Source organism: Stomoxys calcitrans, chromosome 4 (genome assembly GCF_963082655.1).
Source record: "Stomoxys calcitrans chromosome 4, idStoCalc2.1, whole genome shotgun sequence".
In the NCBI taxonomy this organism is placed as follows: domain Eukaryota; kingdom Metazoa; phylum Arthropoda; class Insecta; order Diptera; family Muscidae; genus Stomoxys; species Stomoxys calcitrans.
In genome coordinates this window covers 59,235,849-59,255,487 of record NC_081555.1, presented here as the reverse complement: position 1 = coordinate 59,255,487, position 19,639 = coordinate 59,235,849, and positions in this window count along the sequence as shown.

Here is a 19,639-nt window from a genome sequence, read left to right as displayed (position 1 = left end):
GCACAAGTCACTTCCAGAATGAACCAACATATAAATAATCTATATCTCGGAAACTGTGAGTGCTAGGTAGACAAAACCAGTATGGAATTGTAGATATTATTATTGGCTTTCAAATGAATCAATCCGTTGCAAATCGCTTAACTCGTTTCCGAAAAAAAACGAAAATTACGTATTCCATCCGCACAAGTCACTTCCAGAATGAACCAACAAAATATTACACTATATCTCGGAAACTGTCAGTGCTAGGTAGACAAAACCAGTATGGAATTGTAGATATTATTATTGGCTTTCAACTGAATCAATCCGATTGCAAATCGCTTAAGTCGTTTCCGAGAAAAACGAAAATTACATATTCCATTCGCACAAGTCACTTCCAGAATGACCCAACCTAAAAATAATCTATATCTCGCAAACGGTAAGAGCTAGGTAGACAAAACCAGTATAGTATACTAGATATTATTATTGGCTTTCAAACGAATCAATCCGATTGCAAATCGCTTAAGTCGTTTCCGAGAAAAACGAAAACTACATATTCCATCCGCACAAGTCACTTCCAGAATGACCCCACATAAAATTATTCTATATCTCGGAAACTGTGAGTGCTAGGTAGACAAAACCAGTATGGAATTGTAGAAATTATTATTGGCTTTCAAATTAATCAATCCGATTGCAAATCGCTTAAGTCGTTTCCGAGAAAAACGAAAATTACATATTCCATCAGCACAAGTCACTTCCAGAATGACCCCACATAAAATTATTCTATATCTAGGAAACTGTGAGTGCTAGGTAGACAAAACCTGTATGGAATTGTAGATATTATAATAGGCTTTCAAATGAATCAATGCGATTGCATATCGCTTAAGTCGTTTCCGAGAAAAACGAAAATTACATATTCCATCCGCACAAGTCACTTCCAGAATGAACCAACATAAAAATAATCTATATCTCGGAAACTGTGAGTGCTAGGTAGGCAAAACCAGTATGGAATTGTAGATATTGTTATTGGCTTTTAAATGAATCAATCCGATTGCAAATCTCTTAAGTCGATTCCGAGAAAAACGAAAATTATATATTCCATCCGCACAAGTCACTTCCAGAATGAACCAACATAAAATTATACTATGTCTCGGAAACTGTGAGTGCTAGGTAGACAAAACCAGCATGGAATTGTAGATATTATTATTGGCTTTCAACTGAATCAATCCGATTGCAAATCGCTTAAGTCGTTTCCGAGAATAACGAAAATAACATATTCCATCCGCACAAGTCACTTCCAGAACGACCCCACATAAAATTATTCTATATCTCGGAAACTGTGAGTGCTAGGTAGGCAAAACCAGTATGGAATTGTAGATATTATTATTGGCTTTCAACTGAATCAATCCGATTGCAAATCGCTTAAGTCGTTTCCGAGAATAACGAAAATAACATATTCCATCCGCACAAGTCACTTCCAGAATGACCCAACCTAAAAATAATCTATATCTGGGAAACGGTAAGAGCTAGGTAGACAAAACCAGTATGGAATTGTAGATATTATTATTGGCTTTCAAATGAATCAATCCGATTACGATTCGCTTAAGTCGTTTCCGAGAATAACGAAAATAACATATTCCATCCGCACAAGTCACTTCCAGAACGACCCCACATAAAATTATTCTATATCTCGGAAACTGTGAGTGCTAGGTAGGCAAAACCAGTATGGAATTGTAGATATTATTATTGGCTTTCAAATGAATCAATCCGATTGCGATTCGCTTAAGTCGTTTCCGAGAATAACGAAAATAACATATTCCATCCGCACAAGTCACTTCCAGAACGACCCCACATAAAATTATTCTATATATCGGAAACTGTAGGAAAACGAAAATTACATATTCCATCAGCACAAGTCACTTCCAGAATGACCCCACATAAAATTATTCTATATCTCGGAAACTGTGAGTGCTAGGTAGACAAAACCAGTATGGAATTGTAGATATTATTATTGGCTTTCAAATGAATCAATCCGTTGCAAATCGCTTAACTCGTTTCCGACAAAATCGAAAATTACATATACCATCCGCACAAGTCACTTCCAGAATGACCCAACCTAAAAATAATCTATATCTGGGAAACGGTAAGAGCTAGGTAGACAAAACCAGTATGGAATTGTAGATATTATTATTGGCTTTCAAATGAATCAATCCGATTACGATTCGCTTAAGTCGTTTCCGAGAATAACGAAAATAACATATTCCATCCGCACAAGTCACTTCCAGAACGACCCCACATAAAATTATTCTATATCTCGGAAACTGTGAGTGCTAGGTAGGCAAAACCAGTATGGAATTGTAGATATTATTATTGGCTTTCAAATGAATCAATCCGATTGCGATTCGCTTAAGTCGTTTCCGAGAATAACGAAAATAACATATTCCATCCGCACAAGTCACTTCCAGAACGACCCCACATAAAATTATTCTATATCTCGGAAACTGTAGGAAAACGAAAATTACATATTCCATCAGCACAAGTCACTTCCAGAATGACCCCACATAAAATTATTCTATATCTCGGAAACTGTGAGTGCTAGGTAGACAAAACCAGTATGGAATTGTAGATATTATTATTGGCTTTCAAATGAATCAATCCGTTGCAAATCGCTTAACTCGTTTCCGAAAAAAACGAAAATAACATATTCCATCCGCACAAGTCACTTCCAGAATGAACCAACATAAAAATAATCTATATCTCGGAAACTGTGAGTGCTAGGTAGACAAAACCAGTATGGAATTGTAGATATTGTTATTGGCTTTTAAATGAATCAATCCGATTGCAAATCGCTTAAGTCCATTCCGAGAAAAACGAAAATTATATATTCCATCCGCACAAGTCACTTCCAGAATGAACCAACATAAAATTATACTATGTCTCGGAAACTGTGAGTGCTAGGTAGACAAAACCAGCATGGAATTGTAGATATTATTATTGGCTTCCAACTGAATCAATCCGATTGCAAATAGCTTAAGTCGTTTCCGACAAAATCGAAAATTACATATTCCATCCGCACAAGTCACTTCCAGAATGACCCAACCTAAAAATAATCTATATCTCGGAAACTGTGAGTGCTAGGTAGACAAAACCAGTATGGAATTGTAGATATTGTTATTGGCTTTTAAATGAATCAATCCGATTGCAAATCGCTTAAGTCGTTTCCGAGAAAAACGAAAATTACATATTCCATCCGCACAAGTCACTTCCAGAATGACCCCACATAAAAATATTCTATATCTCGGAAACTGTGAGTGCTAGGTAGACAAAACCATTATGGAATTGTAGATATTATTATTGGCTTTCAAATGAATCAATCCAATTGCATATCGCTTAAGTCGTTTCCGAGAAAAACGAGGTTTACATATTCGCTTAAGTCGTTTCCGAGAAAAACTAAAATTACATATTCCATCCGCACAAGTCACTTCCAGAATGACCCCACATAAAAATATTCTATATCTCGGAAACTGTGAGTGCTAGGTAGACAAAACCAGTATGGAATTGTAGATATTGTTATTGGCTTTTAAATGAATCAATCCGATTGCAAATCGCTTAAGTCGTTTCCGAGAAAAACGAAAATTACATATTCCATCCGCACAAGTCACTTCCAGAATGAACCAACATAAAATTCTACTATGTCTCGGAAACTGTGAGTGCTAGGTAGACAAAACCAGCATGGAATTGTAGATATTATTATTGGCTTTCAACTGAATCAATCCGATTGCAAATCGCTAAAGTCGTTTCCGACAAAATCGAAAATTACATATTCCATCCGCACAAGTCACTTCCAGAATGACCCAACCTAAAAATAATCTATATCTGGGAAACGGTAAGAGCCAGGTAGACAAAACCAGTATGGAATTGTAGATATTATTATTGGCTTTCAAACAAATCAATCCGATTGCAAATCGCTTAAGTCGTTTCCGAGAAAAACGAAAATTACATATTCCGGAAACTGTGAGTGCTAGGTAGAAAAAACCTGTATGGAATTGTATATATTATAATAGGCTTTCAAATGAATCAATGCGATTGCATATCGCTTAAGTCGTTTCCGAGAAAAACGAAAATTACATATTCCATCCGCACAAGTCACTTCCAGAATGAACCAACACAAAATTATTCTATATCTGGGAAACTGTGAGTGCTAGGTAGACAACACCAGTATGGAATTGCAGATATTATAATTGGCTTTCAAACGAGCCAATCCGGTTGCAAATCGCTTAAGTCGTTTCCGAGAAAAACGAAAATTACATATTCCATCCGCACAAGTCACTTCCAGAATGAACCAACATAAAAATAATCTATATCTCGGAAACTGTGAGTGCTAGGTAGACAAAACCAGTATGGAATTGTTGATATTATTATTGGCTTTCAAATGAATCAATCGGTTGCAAATCGCTTAACTCGTTTCCGAAAAAAACGAAAATTACATATTCCATCCGCACAAGTCACTTCCAGTATGGAATTGTAGATATTATTATTGGCTTTCAAACGAATCAATCCGATTGCAAATCGCTTAAGTCGTTTCCGAGAAAAACGAAAATTACATATTCCATCCGCACAAGTCACTTCCAGAATGAACCAACACAAAATAATTCTATATCTGGGAAACTGTGAGTGCTAGGTAGACAACACCAGTATGGAATTGCAGATATTATTATTGGCTTTCAAACGAGCCAATCCGGTTGCAAATCGCTTAAGTCGTTTCCGAGAAAAACGAAAATTACATATTCCATCCGCACAAGTCACTTCCAGAATGAACCAACATATAAATAATCTATATCTCGGAAACTGTGAGTGCTAGGTAGACAAAACCAGTATGGAATTGTAGATATTATTATTGGCTTTCAAATGAATCAATCCGATTGCAAATCGCTTAACTCGTTTCCGAAAAAAAAAACGAAAATTACATATTCCATCCGCACAAGTCACTTCCAGAATGACCCAACCTAAAAATAAACTATATCTTGGAAACGGTAGGTGATAGGTAGACAAAATCAGTATGGAATTGTGGATATTATTATTGGCTTTCAAACGAATCAATCCGATTGCAAATCGCTTAAGTCGTTTCCGAGAAAAACGAAAATTACATATTCCATCCGCACAAGTCACTTCCAGAATGAACCAACAAAAAATTATACTATATCCCGGAAACTGTCAGTGCTAGGTAGACAAAACCAGTATGGAATTGTAGATATTATTATTGGCTTTCAACTGAATCAATCCGATTGCAAATCGCTTAAGTGTTTCCGACAAAATCGAAAATTACATATTCCATCCGCACAAGTCACTTCCAGAATGACCCAACCTAAAAATAATCTATATCTCGCAAACGGTAAGAGCTAGGTAGACAAAACCAGTATAGTATTCTAGATATTATTATTGGCTTTCAAACGAATCAATCCGATTGCTAATCGCTGAAGTCGTTTCCGAGAAAAACGAAAACTACATATTCCATCCCACAAGTCACTTCCAGAATGACCCCACATAAAATTATTCTATATCTCGGAAACTGTGAGTGCTAGGTAGACAAAACCAGTATGGAATTGTAGAAATTATTATTGGCTTTCAAATTAATAAATCCGATTGCAAATCGCTTAAGTCGTTTCCGAGAAGATCGAAAATTGCATATTCCATCAGCACAAGTCACTTCCAGAATGACCCCACATAAAATTATTCTATATCTCGGAAACTGTGAGTGCTAGGTAGACAAAACCTGTATGGAATTGTAGATATTATAATAGGCTTTCAAATGAATCAATGCGATTGCATATCGCTTAAGTCGTTTCCGAGAAAAACGAAAATTACATATTCCATCCGCACAAGTCACTTCCAGAATGAACCAACACAAAATTATTCTATATCTGGGAAACTGTGAGTGCTAGGTAGACAACACCAGTATGGAATTGCAGATATTATTATTGGCTTTCAAACGAGCCAATCCGGTTGCAAATCGCTTAAGTCGTTTCCGAGAAAAACGAAAATTACATATTCCATCCGCACAAGTCACTTCCAGAATGAACCAACATAAAAATAATCTATATCTCGGAAACTGTGAGTGCTAGGTAGACAAAACCAGTATGGAATTGTAGATATTATTATTGGCTTTCAAATGAATCAATCCGTTGCAAATCGCTTAACTCGTTTCCGAAAAAAAACGAAAATTACGTATTCCATCCGCACAAGTCACTTCCAGAATGAACCAACAAAATATTACACTATATCTCGGAAACTGTCAGTGCTAGGTAGACAAAACCAGTATGGAATTGTAGATATTATTATTGGCTTTCAAACGAATCAATCCGATTGCAAATCGCTTAAGTCGTTTCCGAGAAAAACGAAAATTACATATTCCATCCGCACAAGTCACTTCCAGAATGAACCAACACAAAATTATTATATCTGGGAAACTGTGAGTGCTAGGTAGACAACACCAGTATGGAATTGCAGATATTATTATTGGCTTTCAAACGAGCCAATCCGGTTGCAAATCGCTTAAGTCGTTTCCGAGAAAAACGAAAATTACATATTCCATCCGCACAAGTCACTTCCAGAATGAACCAACATATAAATAATCTATATCTCGGAAACTGTGAGTGCTAGGTAGACAAAACCAGTATGGAATTGTAGATATTATTATTGGCTTTCAAATGAATCAATCCGTTGCAAATCGCTTAACTCGTTTCCGAAAAAAAACGAAAATTACGTATTCCATCCGCACAAGTCACTTCCAGAATGAACCAACAAAATATTACACTATATCTCGGAAACTGTCAGTGCTAGGTAGACAAAACCAGTATGGAATTGTAGATATTATTATTGGCTTTCAACTGAATCAATCCGATTGCAAATCGCTTAAGTCGTTTCCGAGAAAAACGAAAATTACATATTCCATTCGCACAAGTCACTTCCAGAATGACCCAACCTAAAAATAATCTATATCTCGCAAACGGTAAGAGCTAGGTAGACAAAACCAGTATAGTATACTAGATATTATTATTGGCTTTCAAACGAATCAATCCGATTGCAAATCGCTTAAGTCGTTTCCGAGAAAAACGAAAACTACATATTCCATCCGCACAAGTCACTTCCAGAATGACCCCACATAAAATTATTCTATATCTCGGAAACTGTGAGTGCTAGGTAGACAAAACCAGTATGGAATTGTAGAAATTATTATTGGCTTTCAAATTAATCAATCCGATTGCAAATCGCTTAAGTCGTTTCCGAGAAAAACGAAAATTACATATTCCATCAGCACAAGTCACTTCCAGAATGACCCCACATAAAATTATTCTATATCTAGGAAACTGTGAGTGCTAGGTAGACAAAACCTGTATGGAATTGTAGATATTATAATAGGCTTTCAAATGAATCAATGCGATTGCATATCGCTTAAGTCGTTTCCGAGAAAAACGAAAATTACATATTCCATCCGCACAAGTCACTTCCAGAATGAACCAACATAAAAATAATCTATATCTCGGAAACTGTGAGTGCTAGGTAGGCAAAACCAGTATGGAATTGTAGATATTGTTATTGGCTTTTAAATGAATCAATCCGATTGCAAATCTCTTAAGTCGATTCCGAGAAAAACGAAAATTATATATTCCATCCGCACAAGTCACTTCCAGAATGAACCAACATAAAATTATACTATGTCTCGGAAACTGTGAGTGCTAGGTAGACAAAACCAGCATGGAATTGTAGATATTATTATTGGCTTTCAACTGAATCAATCCGATTGCAAATCGCTTAAGTCGTTTCCGAGAATAACGAAAATAACATATTCCATCCGCACAAGTCACTTCCAGAACGACCCCACATAAAATTATTCTATATCTCGGAAACTGTGAGTGCTAGGTAGGCAAAACCAGTATGGAATTGTAGATATTATTATTGGCTTTCAACTGAATCAATCCGATTGCAAATCGCTTAAGTCGTTTCCGAGAATAACGAAAATAACATATTCCATCCGCACAAGTCACTTCCAGAATGACCCAACCTAAAAATAATCTATATCTGGGAAACGGTAAGAGCTAGGTAGACAAAACCAGTATGGAATTGTAGATATTATTATTGGCTTTCAAATGAATCAATCCGATTACGATTCGCTTAAGTCGTTTCCGAGAATAACGAAAATAACATATTCCATCCGCACAAGTCACTTCCAGAACGACCCCACATAAAATTATTCTATATCTCGGAAACTGTGAGTGCTAGGTAGGCAAAACCAGTATGGAATTGTAGATATTATTATTGGCTTTCAAATGAATCAATCCGATTGCGATTCGCTTAAGTCGTTTCCGAGAATAACGAAAATAACATATTCCATCCGCACAAGTCACTTCCAGAACGACCCCACATAAAATTATTCTATATATCGGAAACTGTAGGAAAACGAAAATTACATATTCCATCAGCACAAGTCACTTCCAGAATGACCCCACATAAAATTATTCTATATCTCGGAAACTGTGAGTGCTAGGTAGACAAAACCAGTATGGAATTGTAGATATTATTATTGGCTTTCAAATGAATCAATCCGTTGCAAATCGCTTAACTCGTTTCCGACAAAATCGAAAATTACATATACCATCCGCACAAGTCACTTCCAGAATGACCCAACCTAAAAATAATCTATATCTGGGAAACGGTAAGAGCTAGGTAGACAAAACCAGTATGGAATTGTAGATATTATTATTGGCTTTCAAATGAATCAATCCGATTACGATTCGCTTAAGTCGTTTCCGAGAATAACGAAAATAACATATTCCATCCGCACAAGTCACTTCCAGAACGACCCCACATAAAATTATTCTATATCTCGGAAACTGTGAGTGCTAGGTAGGCAAAACCAGTATGGAATTGTAGATATTATTATTGGCTTTCAAATGAATCAATCCGATTGCGATTCGCTTAAGTCGTTTCCGAGAATAACGAAAATAACATATTCCATCCGCACAAGTCACTTCCAGAACGACCCCACATAAAATTATTCTATATCTCGGAAACTGTAGGAAAACGAAAATTACATATTCCATCAGCACAAGTCACTTCCAGAATGACCCCACATAAAATTATTCTATATCTCGGAAACTGTGAGTGCTAGGTAGACAAAACCAGTATGGAATTGTAGATATTATTATTGGCTTTCAAATGAATCAATCCGTTGCAAATCGCTTAACTCGTTTCCGAAAAAAACGAAAATAACATATTCCATCCGCACAAGTCACTTCCAGAATGAACCAACATAAAAATAATCTATATCTCGGAAACTGTGAGTGCTAGGTAGACAAAACCAGTATGGAATTGTAGATATTGTTATTGGCTTTTAAATGAATCAATCCGATTGCAAATCGCTTAAGTCCATTCCGAGAAAAACGAAAATTATATATTCCATCCGCACAAGTCACTTCCAGAATGAACCAACATAAAATTATACTATGTCTCGGAAACTGTGAGTGCTAGGTAGACAAAACCAGCATGGAATTGTAGATATTATTATTGGCTTCCAACTGAATCAATCCGATTGCAAATAGCTTAAGTCGTTTCCGACAAAATCGAAAATTACATATTCCATCCGCACAAGTCACTTCCAGAATGACCCAACCTAAAAATAATCTATATCTCGGAAACTGTGAGTGCTAGGTAGACAAAACCAGTATGGAATTGTAGATATTGTTATTGGCTTTTAAATGAATCAATCCGATTGCAAATCGCTTAAGTCGTTTCCGAGAAAAACGAAAATTACATATTCCATCCGCACAAGTCACTTCCAGAATGACCCCACATAAAAATATTCTATATCTCGGAAACTGTGAGTGCTAGGTAGACAAAACCATTATGGAATTGTAGATATTATTATTGGCTTTCAAATGAATCAATCCAATTGCATATCGCTTAAGTCGTTTCCGAGAAAAACGAGGTTTACATATTCGCTTAAGTCGTTTCCGAGAAAAACTAAAATTACATATTCCATCCGCACAAGTCACTTCCAGAATGACCCCACATAAAAATATTCTATATCTCGGAAACTGTGAGTGCTAGGTAGACAAAACCAGTATGGAATTGTAGATATTGTTATTGGCTTTTAAATGAATCAATCCGATTGCAAATCGCTTAAGTCGTTTCCGAGAAAAACGAAAATTACATATTCCATCCGCACAAGTCACTTCCAGAATGAACCAACATAAAATTCTACTATGTCTCGGAAACTGTGAGTGCTAGGTAGACAAAACCAGCATGGAATTGTAGATATTATTATTGGCTTTCAACTGAATCAATCCGATTGCAAATCGCTAAAGTCGTTTCCGACAAAATCGAAAATTACATATTCCATCCGCACAAGTCACTTCCAGAATGACCCAACCTAAAAATAATCTATATCTGGGAAACGGTAAGAGCCAGGTAGACAAAACCAGTATGGAATTGTAGATATTATTATTGGCTTTCAAACAAATCAATCCGATTGCAAATCGCTTAAGTGTTTCCGACAAAATCGAAAATTACATATTCCATCCGCACAAGTCACTTCCAGAATGACCCAACCTAAAAATAAACTATATCTTGGAAACTGTGAGTGCTAGGTAGACAAAACCAGTATAGTATTCTAGATATTATTATTGGCTTTCAAACGAATCAATCCGATTGCTAATCGCTGAAGTCGTTTCCGAGAAAAACGAAAACTACATATTCCATCCCACAAGTCACTTCCAGAATGACCCCACATAAAATTATTCTATATCTCGGAAACTGTGAGTGCTAGGTAGACAAAACCAGTATGGAATTGTAGAAATTATATTGGCTTTCAAATTAATCAATCCGATTGCAAATCGCTGAAGTCGTTTCTGAGAAAATCGAAAATTACATATTCCATCAGCACAAGTCACTTCCAGAATGACCCCACATAAAATTATTCTATATCTCGGAAACTGTGAGTGCTAGGTAGACAAAACCTGTATGGAATTGTATATATTATAATAGGCTTTCAAATGAATCAATGCGATTGCATATCGCTTAAGTCGTTTCCGAGAAAAACGAAAATTACATATTCCATCCGCACAAGTCACTTCCAGAATGAACCAACACAAAATTATTCTATATCTGGGAAACTGTGAGTAGACAACACCAGTATGGAATTGCAGATATTATAATTGGCTTTCAAACGAGCCAATCCGGTTGCAAATCGCTTAAGTCGTTTCCGAGAAAAACGAAAATTACATATTCCATCCGCACAAGTCACTTCCAGAATGAACCAACATAAAAATAATCTATATCTCGGAAACTGTGAGTGCTAGGTAGACAAAACCAGTATGGAATTGTTGATATTATTATTGGCTTTCAAATGAATCAATCGGTTGCAAATCGCTTAACTCGTTTCCGAAAAAAACGAAAATTACATATTCCATCCGCACAAGTCACTTCCAGTATGGAATTGTAGATATTATTATTGGCTTTCAAACGAATCAATCCGATTGCAAATCGCTTAAGTCGTTTCCGAGAAAAACGAAAATTACATATTCCATCCGCACAAGTCACTTCCAGAATGAACCAACACAAAATAATTCTATATCTGGGAAACTGTGAGTGCTAGGTAGACAACACCAGTATGGAATTGCAGATATTATTATTGGCTTTCAAACGAGCCAATCCGGTTGCAAATCGCTTAAGTCGTTTCCGAGAAAAACGAAAATTACATATTCCATCCGCACAAGTCACTTCCAGAATGAACCAACATATAAATAATCTATATCTCGGAAACTGTGAGTGCTAGGTAGACAAAACCAGTATGGAATTGTAGATATTATTATTGGCTTTCAAATGAATCAATCCGATTGCAAATCGCTTAACTCGTTTCCGAAAAAAAAAACGAAAATTACATATTCCATCCGCACAAGTCACTTCCAGAATGACCCAACCTAAAAATAAACTATATCTTGGAAACGGTAGGTGATAGGTAGACAAAATCAGTATGGAATTGTGGATATTATTATTGGCTTTCAAACGAATCAATCCGATTGCAAATCGCTTAAGTCGTTTCCGAGAAAAACGAAAATTACATATTCCATCCGCACAAGTCACTTCCAGAATGAACCAACAAAAAATTATACTATATCTCGGAAACTGTCAGTGCTAGGTAGACAAAACCAGTATGGAATTGTAGATATTATTATTGGCTTTCAACTGAATCAATCCGATTGCAAATCGCTTAAGTGTTTCCGACAAAATCGAAAATTACATATTCCATCCGCACAAGTCACTTCCAGAATGACCCAACCTAAAAATAATCTATATCTCGCAAACGGTAAGAGCTAGGTAGACAAAACCAGTATAGTATTCTAGATATTATTATTGGCTTTCAAACGAATCAATCCGATTGCTAATCGCTGAAGTCGTTTCCGAGAAAAACGAAAACTACATATTCCATCCCACAAGTCACTTCCAGAATGACCCCACATAAAATTATTCTATATCTCGGAAACTGTGAGTGCTAGGTAGACAAAACCAGTATGGAATTGTAGAAATTATTATTGGCTTTCAAATTAATAAATCCGATTGCAAATCGCTTAAGTCGTTTCCGAGAAGATCGAAAATTGCATATTCCATCAGCACAAGTCACTTCCAGAATGACCCCACATAAAATTATTCTATATCTCGGAAACTGTGAGTGCTAGGTAGACAAAACCTGTATGGAATTGTAGATATTATAATAGGCTTTCAAATGAATCAATGCGATTGCATATCGCTTAAGTCGTTTCCGAGAAAAACGAAAATTACATATTCCATCCGCACAAGTCACTTCCAGAATGAACCAACACAAAATTATTCTATATCTGGGAAACTGTGAGTGCTAGGTAGACAACACCAGTATGGAATTGCAGATATTATTATTGGCTTTCAAACGAGCCAATCCGGTTGCAAATCGCTTAAGTCGTTTCCGAGAAAAACGAAAATTACATATTCCATCCGCACAAGTCACTTCCAGAATGAACCAACATAAAAATAATCTATATCTCGGAAACTGTGAGTGCTAGGTAGACAAAACCAGTATGGAATTGTAGATATTATTATTGGCTTTCAAATGAATCAATCCGTTGCAAATCGCTTAACTCGTTTCCGAAAAAAAACGAAAATTACGTATTCCATCCGCACAAGTCACTTCCAGAATGAACCAACAAAATATTACACTATATCTCGGAAACTGTCAGTGCTAGGTAGACAAAACCAGTATGGAATTGTAGATATTATTATTGGCTTTCAAACGAATCAATCCGATTGCAAATCGCTTAAGTCGTTTCCGAGAAAAACGAAAATTACATATTCCATCCGCACAAGTCACTTCCAGAATGAACCAACACAAAATTATTATATCTGGGAAACTGTGAGTGCTAGGTAGACAACACCAGTATGGAATTGCAGATATTATTATTGGCTTTCAAACGAGCCAATCCGGTTGCAAATCGCTTAAGTCGTTTCCGAGAAAAACGAAAATTACATATTCCATCCGCACAAGTCACTTCCAGAATGAACCAACATATAAATAATCTATATCTCGGAAACTGTGAGTGCTAGGTAGACAAAACCAGTATGGAATTGTAGATATTATTATTGGCTTTCAAATGAATCAATCCGTTGCAAATCGCTTAACTCGTTTCCGAAAAAAAACGAAAATTACGTATTCCATCCGCACAAGTCACTTCCAGAATGAACCAACAAAATATTACACTATATCTCGGAAACTGTCAGTGCTAGGTAGACAAAACCAGTATGGAATTGTAGATATTATTATTGGCTTTCAACTGAATCAATCCGATTGCAAATCGCTTAAGTCGTTTCCGAGAAAAACGAAAATTACATATTCCATTCGCACAAGTCACTTCCAGAATGACCCAACCTAAAAATAATCTATATCTCGCAAACGGTAAGAGCTAGGTAGACAAAACCAGTATAGTATACTAGATATTATTATTGGCTTTCAAACGAATCAATCCGATTGCAAATCGCTTAAGTCGTTTCCGAGAAAAACGAAAACTACATATTCCATCCGCACAAGTCACTTCCAGAATGACCCCACATAAAATTATTCTATATCTCGGAAACTGTGAGTGCTAGGTAGACAAAACCAGTATGGAATTGTAGAAATTATTATTGGCTTTCAAATTAATCAATCCGATTGCAAATCGCTTAAGTCGTTTCCGAGAAAAACGAAAATTACATATTCCATCAGCACAAGTCACTTCCAGAATGACCCCACATAAAATTATTCTATATCTAGGAAACTGTGAGTGCTAGGTAGACAAAACCTGTATGGAATTGTAGATATTATAATAGGCTTTCAAATGAATCAATGCGATTGCATATCGCTTAAGTCGTTTCCGAGAAAAACGAAAATTACATATTCCATCCGCACAAGTCACTTCCAGAATGAACCAACATAAAAATAATCTATATCTCGGAAACTGTGAGTGCTAGGTAGGCAAAACCAGTATGGAATTGTAGATATTGTTATTGGCTTTTAAATGAATCAATCCGATTGCAAATCTCTTAAGTCGATTCCGAGAAAAACGAAAATTATATATTCCATCCGCACAAGTCACTTCCAGAATGAACCAACATAAAATTATACTATGTCTCGGAAACTGTGAGTGCTAGGTAGACAAAACCAGCATGGAATTGTAGATATTATTATTGGCTTTCAACTGAATCAATCCGATTGCAAATCGCTTAAGTCGTTTCCGAGAATAACGAAAATAACATATTCCATCCGCACAAGTCACTTCCAGAACGACCCCACATAAAATTATTCTATATCTCGGAAACTGTGAGTGCTAGGTAGGCAAAACCAGTATGGAATTGTAGATATTATTATTGGCTTTCAACTGAATCAATCCGATTGCAAATCGCTTAAGTCGTTTCCGAGAATAACGAAAATAACATATTCCATCCGCACAAGTCACTTCCAGAATGACCCAACCTAAAAATAATCTATATCTGGGAAACGGTAAGAGCTAGGTAGACAAAACCAGTATGGAATTGTAGATATTATTATTGGCTTTCAAATGAATCAATCCGATTACGATTCGCTTAAGTCGTTTCCGAGAATAACGAAAATAACATATTCCATCCGCACAAGTCACTTCCAGAACGACCCCACATAAAATTATTCTATATCTCGGAAACTGTGAGTGCTAGGTAGGCAAAACCAGTATGGAATTGTAGATATTATTATTGGCTTTCAAATGAATCAATCCGATTGCGATTCGCTTAAGTCGTTTCCGAGAATAACGAAAATAACATATTCCATCCGCACAAGTCACTTCCAGAACGACCCCACATAAAATTATTCTATATATCGGAAACTGTAGGAAAACGAAAATTACATATTCCATCAGCACAAGTCACTTCCAGAATGACCCCACATAAAATTATTCTATATCTCGGAAACTGTGAGTGCTAGGTAGACAAAACCAGTATGGAATTGTAGATATTATTATTGGCTTTCAAATGAATCAATCCGTTGCAAATCGCTTAACTCGTTTCCGACAAAATCGAAAATTACATATACCATCCGCACAAGTCACTTCCAGAATGACCCAACCTAAAAATAATCTATATCTGGGAAACGGTAAGAGCTAGGTAGACAAAACCAGTATGGAATTGTAGATATTATTATTGGCTTTCAAATGAATCAATCCGATTACGATTCGCTTAAGTCGTTTCCGAGAATAACGAAAATAACATATTCCATCCGCACAAGTCACTTCCAGAACGACCCCACATAAAATTATTCTATATCTCGGAAACTGTGAGTGCTAGGTAGGCAAAACCAGTATGGAATTGTAGATATTATTATTGGCTTTCAAATGAATCAATCCGATTGCGATTCGCTTAAGTCGTTTCCGAGAATAACGAAAATAACATATTCCATCCGCACAAGTCACTTCCAGAACGACCCCACATAAAATTATTCTATATCTCGGAAACTGTAGGAAAACGAAAATTACATATTCCATCAGCACAAGTCACTTCCAGAATGACCCCACATAAAATTATTCTATATCTCGGAAACTGTGAGTGCTAGGTAGACAAAACCAGTATGGAATTGTAGATATTATTATTGGCTTTCAAATGAATCAATCCGATTGCAAATCGCTTAAGTCCATTCCGAGAAAAACGAAAATTATATATTCCATCCGCACAAGTCACTTCCAGAATGAACCAACATAAAATTATACTATGTCTCGGAAACTGTGAGTGCTAGGTAGACAAAACCAGCATGGAATTGTAGATATTATTATTGGCTTCCAACTGAATCAATCCGATTGCAAATAGCTTAAGTCGTTTCCGACAAAATCGAAAATTACATATTCCATCCGCACAAGTCACTTCCAGAATGACCCAACCTAAAAATAATCTATATCTCGGAAACTGTGAGTGCTAGGTAGACAAAACCAGTATGGAATTGTAGATATTGTTATTGGCTTTTAAATGAATCAATCCGATTGCAAATCGCTTAAGTCGTTTCCGAGAAAAACGAAAATTACATATTCCATCCGCACAAGTCACTTCCAGAATGACCCCACATAAAAATATTCTATATCTCGGAAACTGTGAGTGCTAGGTAGACAAAACCATTATGGAATTGTAGATATTATTATTGGCTTTCAAATGAATCAATCCAATTGCATATCGCTTAAGTCGTTTCCGAGAAAAACGAGGTTTACATATTCGCTTAAGTCGTTTCCGAGAAAAACTAAAATTACATATTCCATCCGCACAAGTCACTTCCAGAATGACCCCACATAAAAATATTCTATATCTCGGAAACTGTGAGTGCTAGGTAGACAAAACCAGTATGGAATTGTAGATATTGTTATTGGCTTTTAAATGAATCAATCCGATTGCAAATCGCTTAAGTCGTTTCCGAGAAAAACGAAAATTACATATTCCATCCGCACAAGTCACTTCCAGAATGAACCAACATAAAATTCTACTATGTCTCGGAAACTGTGAGTGCTAGGTAGACAAAACCAGCATGGAATTGTAGATATTATTATTGGCTTTCAACTGAATCAATCCGATTGCAAATCGCTAAAGTCGTTTCCGACAAAATCGAAAATTACATATTCCATCCGCACAAGTCACTTCCAGAATGACCCAACCTAAAAATAATCTATATCTGGGAAACGGTAAGAGCCAGGTAGACAAAACCAGTATGGAATTGTAGATATTATTATTGGCTTTCAAACAAATCAATCCGATTGCAAATCGCTTAAGTCGTTTCCGAGAAAAACGAAAATTTCATATTCCATCCGCACAAGTCACTTCCAGAATGACCCAACCTAAAAATATTTCATATCTCGGAAACTGTGAGTGCTAGGTAGACAAAACCAGTATGGAATTGCAGATATTATTATTGGCTTTCAAATGAATCAATCCGATTGCAAATCGCTGAAGTCGTTTCCGAGAAAAACGAAAATTACATTTCCATTCGCACAAGTCACTTCCAGAATGACCCCACATAAAATTATTCTATATCTCGGAAACTGTGAGCCCTAGGTAGACAAAACCAGTATGGAATTGTAGATATTATTTTTGGCTTTCAAATGAATCAATCCGATTGCAAATCGCTTAAGTCGTTTCCGAGAAAAACGAAAATTACATATTCCGGAAACTGTGAGTGCTAGGTAGAAAAAACCAGTATGGAATTGTAAATATTATTATTGGCTTTCAAATGAATCAATCCGATTGCGAATCGCTTAAGTCATTTTCGAGAATAACGAAAATTACATATTCCATCCGCACAAGTCACTTCCAGAACGACCCCACATAAAATTATTCTATATCTCGGAAACTGTGAGTGCTAAGTAGGCAAAACCAGTATGGAATTGTAGATATTATTATTGGCTTTCAAACGAATAAATCCGATTGCAAATAGCTTAAGTCGTTTCCGAGAAAAACGAAAATTACATATTCCATTCGCGCAAGTCACTTCCAGAATTACTCAACCTAAAAATAATCTATATCTCGGAAACTGGGAGTGCTAGGTAGACAAAACCAGTATAGTATTCTAGATATTATTATTGGCTTTCAAATGAATCAATCCGATTGCGAATCGCTGAAGTCGTTTCCGAGAATAACGAAAATTACATATTCCATCCGCACAAGTCACTTCCAGAACGACCCCACATAAAATTATTCTATATCTCGGAAACTGTAAGTGCTAGGTAGGCAAAACCAGTATGGAATTGTAGATATTATTATTGGCTTTCAAACGAATCAATCCGATTGCAAATCGCTTAAGTCGTTTCCGAGAAAAACGAAAATTACATATTCCATTCGCACACGTCACTTCCAGAATGACCCAAACTAAAAATAATCTATATCTCGGAAACTGTGAGTGCTAGGTAGACAAAACCAGTATAGTATTCTAGATATTATTATTGGCTTTCAAACGAATCAATCCGATTGCAAATCGCTTAAGTCGTTTCCGAGAAAAACGAAAATTACATATTCCATCCGCACAAGTCACTTCCAGAATGACCCCACATAAAATTATTCTATATCTCGGAAACTGTGAGTGCTAGGTAGACAAAACCTATATGGAATTGTAGATATTATTATTGGCTTTCAAATGAATCAATCCGATTGCATATCGCTTAAGTCGTTTCCGAGAAAAACGAAGATTACATATTCCATCCGCACAAGTCACTTCCAGAATGAACCAACCTAAAAATAATATATATCTCGGAAACTGTGAGTGCTAGGTAGACAAAACCAGTATGGAATTGTAGATATTATTATTGGCTTTCAACTGAATCGATCCGATTGCAAATCGCTTAAGTCGTTTCCGACAAAATCGAAAATTACATATTCCATCCGCACAAGTCACTTCCAGAATGACCCAACCTAAAAATAATCTATATCTCGGAAACGGTAAGAGCTAGGTAGACAAAACCAGTATGGAGTTGTACATATTATTATTGGCTATCAAACGAATCAATCCGATTGCAAATCGCTTAAGTCGTTTCCGAGAAAAACGAAAATTACATATTCCATCCGCACAAGTCACTTCCAGAATGACCCAACCTAAAAATAAACTATATCTTGGAAACGGTAGGTGCTAGGTAGACAAAATCAGTATGGAATTGTAGATATTATTATTGGCTTTCAAACGAATCAATCCGATTGCAAATCGCTTAAGTCGTTTCCGAGAAAAACGAAAATTACATATTCCATCCGCACAAGTCACTTCCAGAATGACCCCACAAAAAATTATTCTATATCTCGGAAACTGTGAGCGCTAGGTAGACAAAACCAGTATGGAATTGTAGATATTATTATTGGCTTTCAAATGAATCAATCCGATTGCAAATCGCTTAAGTCGTTTCCGAGAAAAACGAAAATTACATATTCCATCCGCACAAGTCACTTCCAGAATGAACCAACAAAAAATTATACTATATCTCGGAAACAGTCAGTGCTAGGTAGACAAAACCAGTATGGAATTGTAGATATTATTATTGGCTTTCAACTGAATCAATCCGATTGCAAATCGCTTAAGTCGTTTCCGACAAAATCGAAAATTACATATTCCATCCGC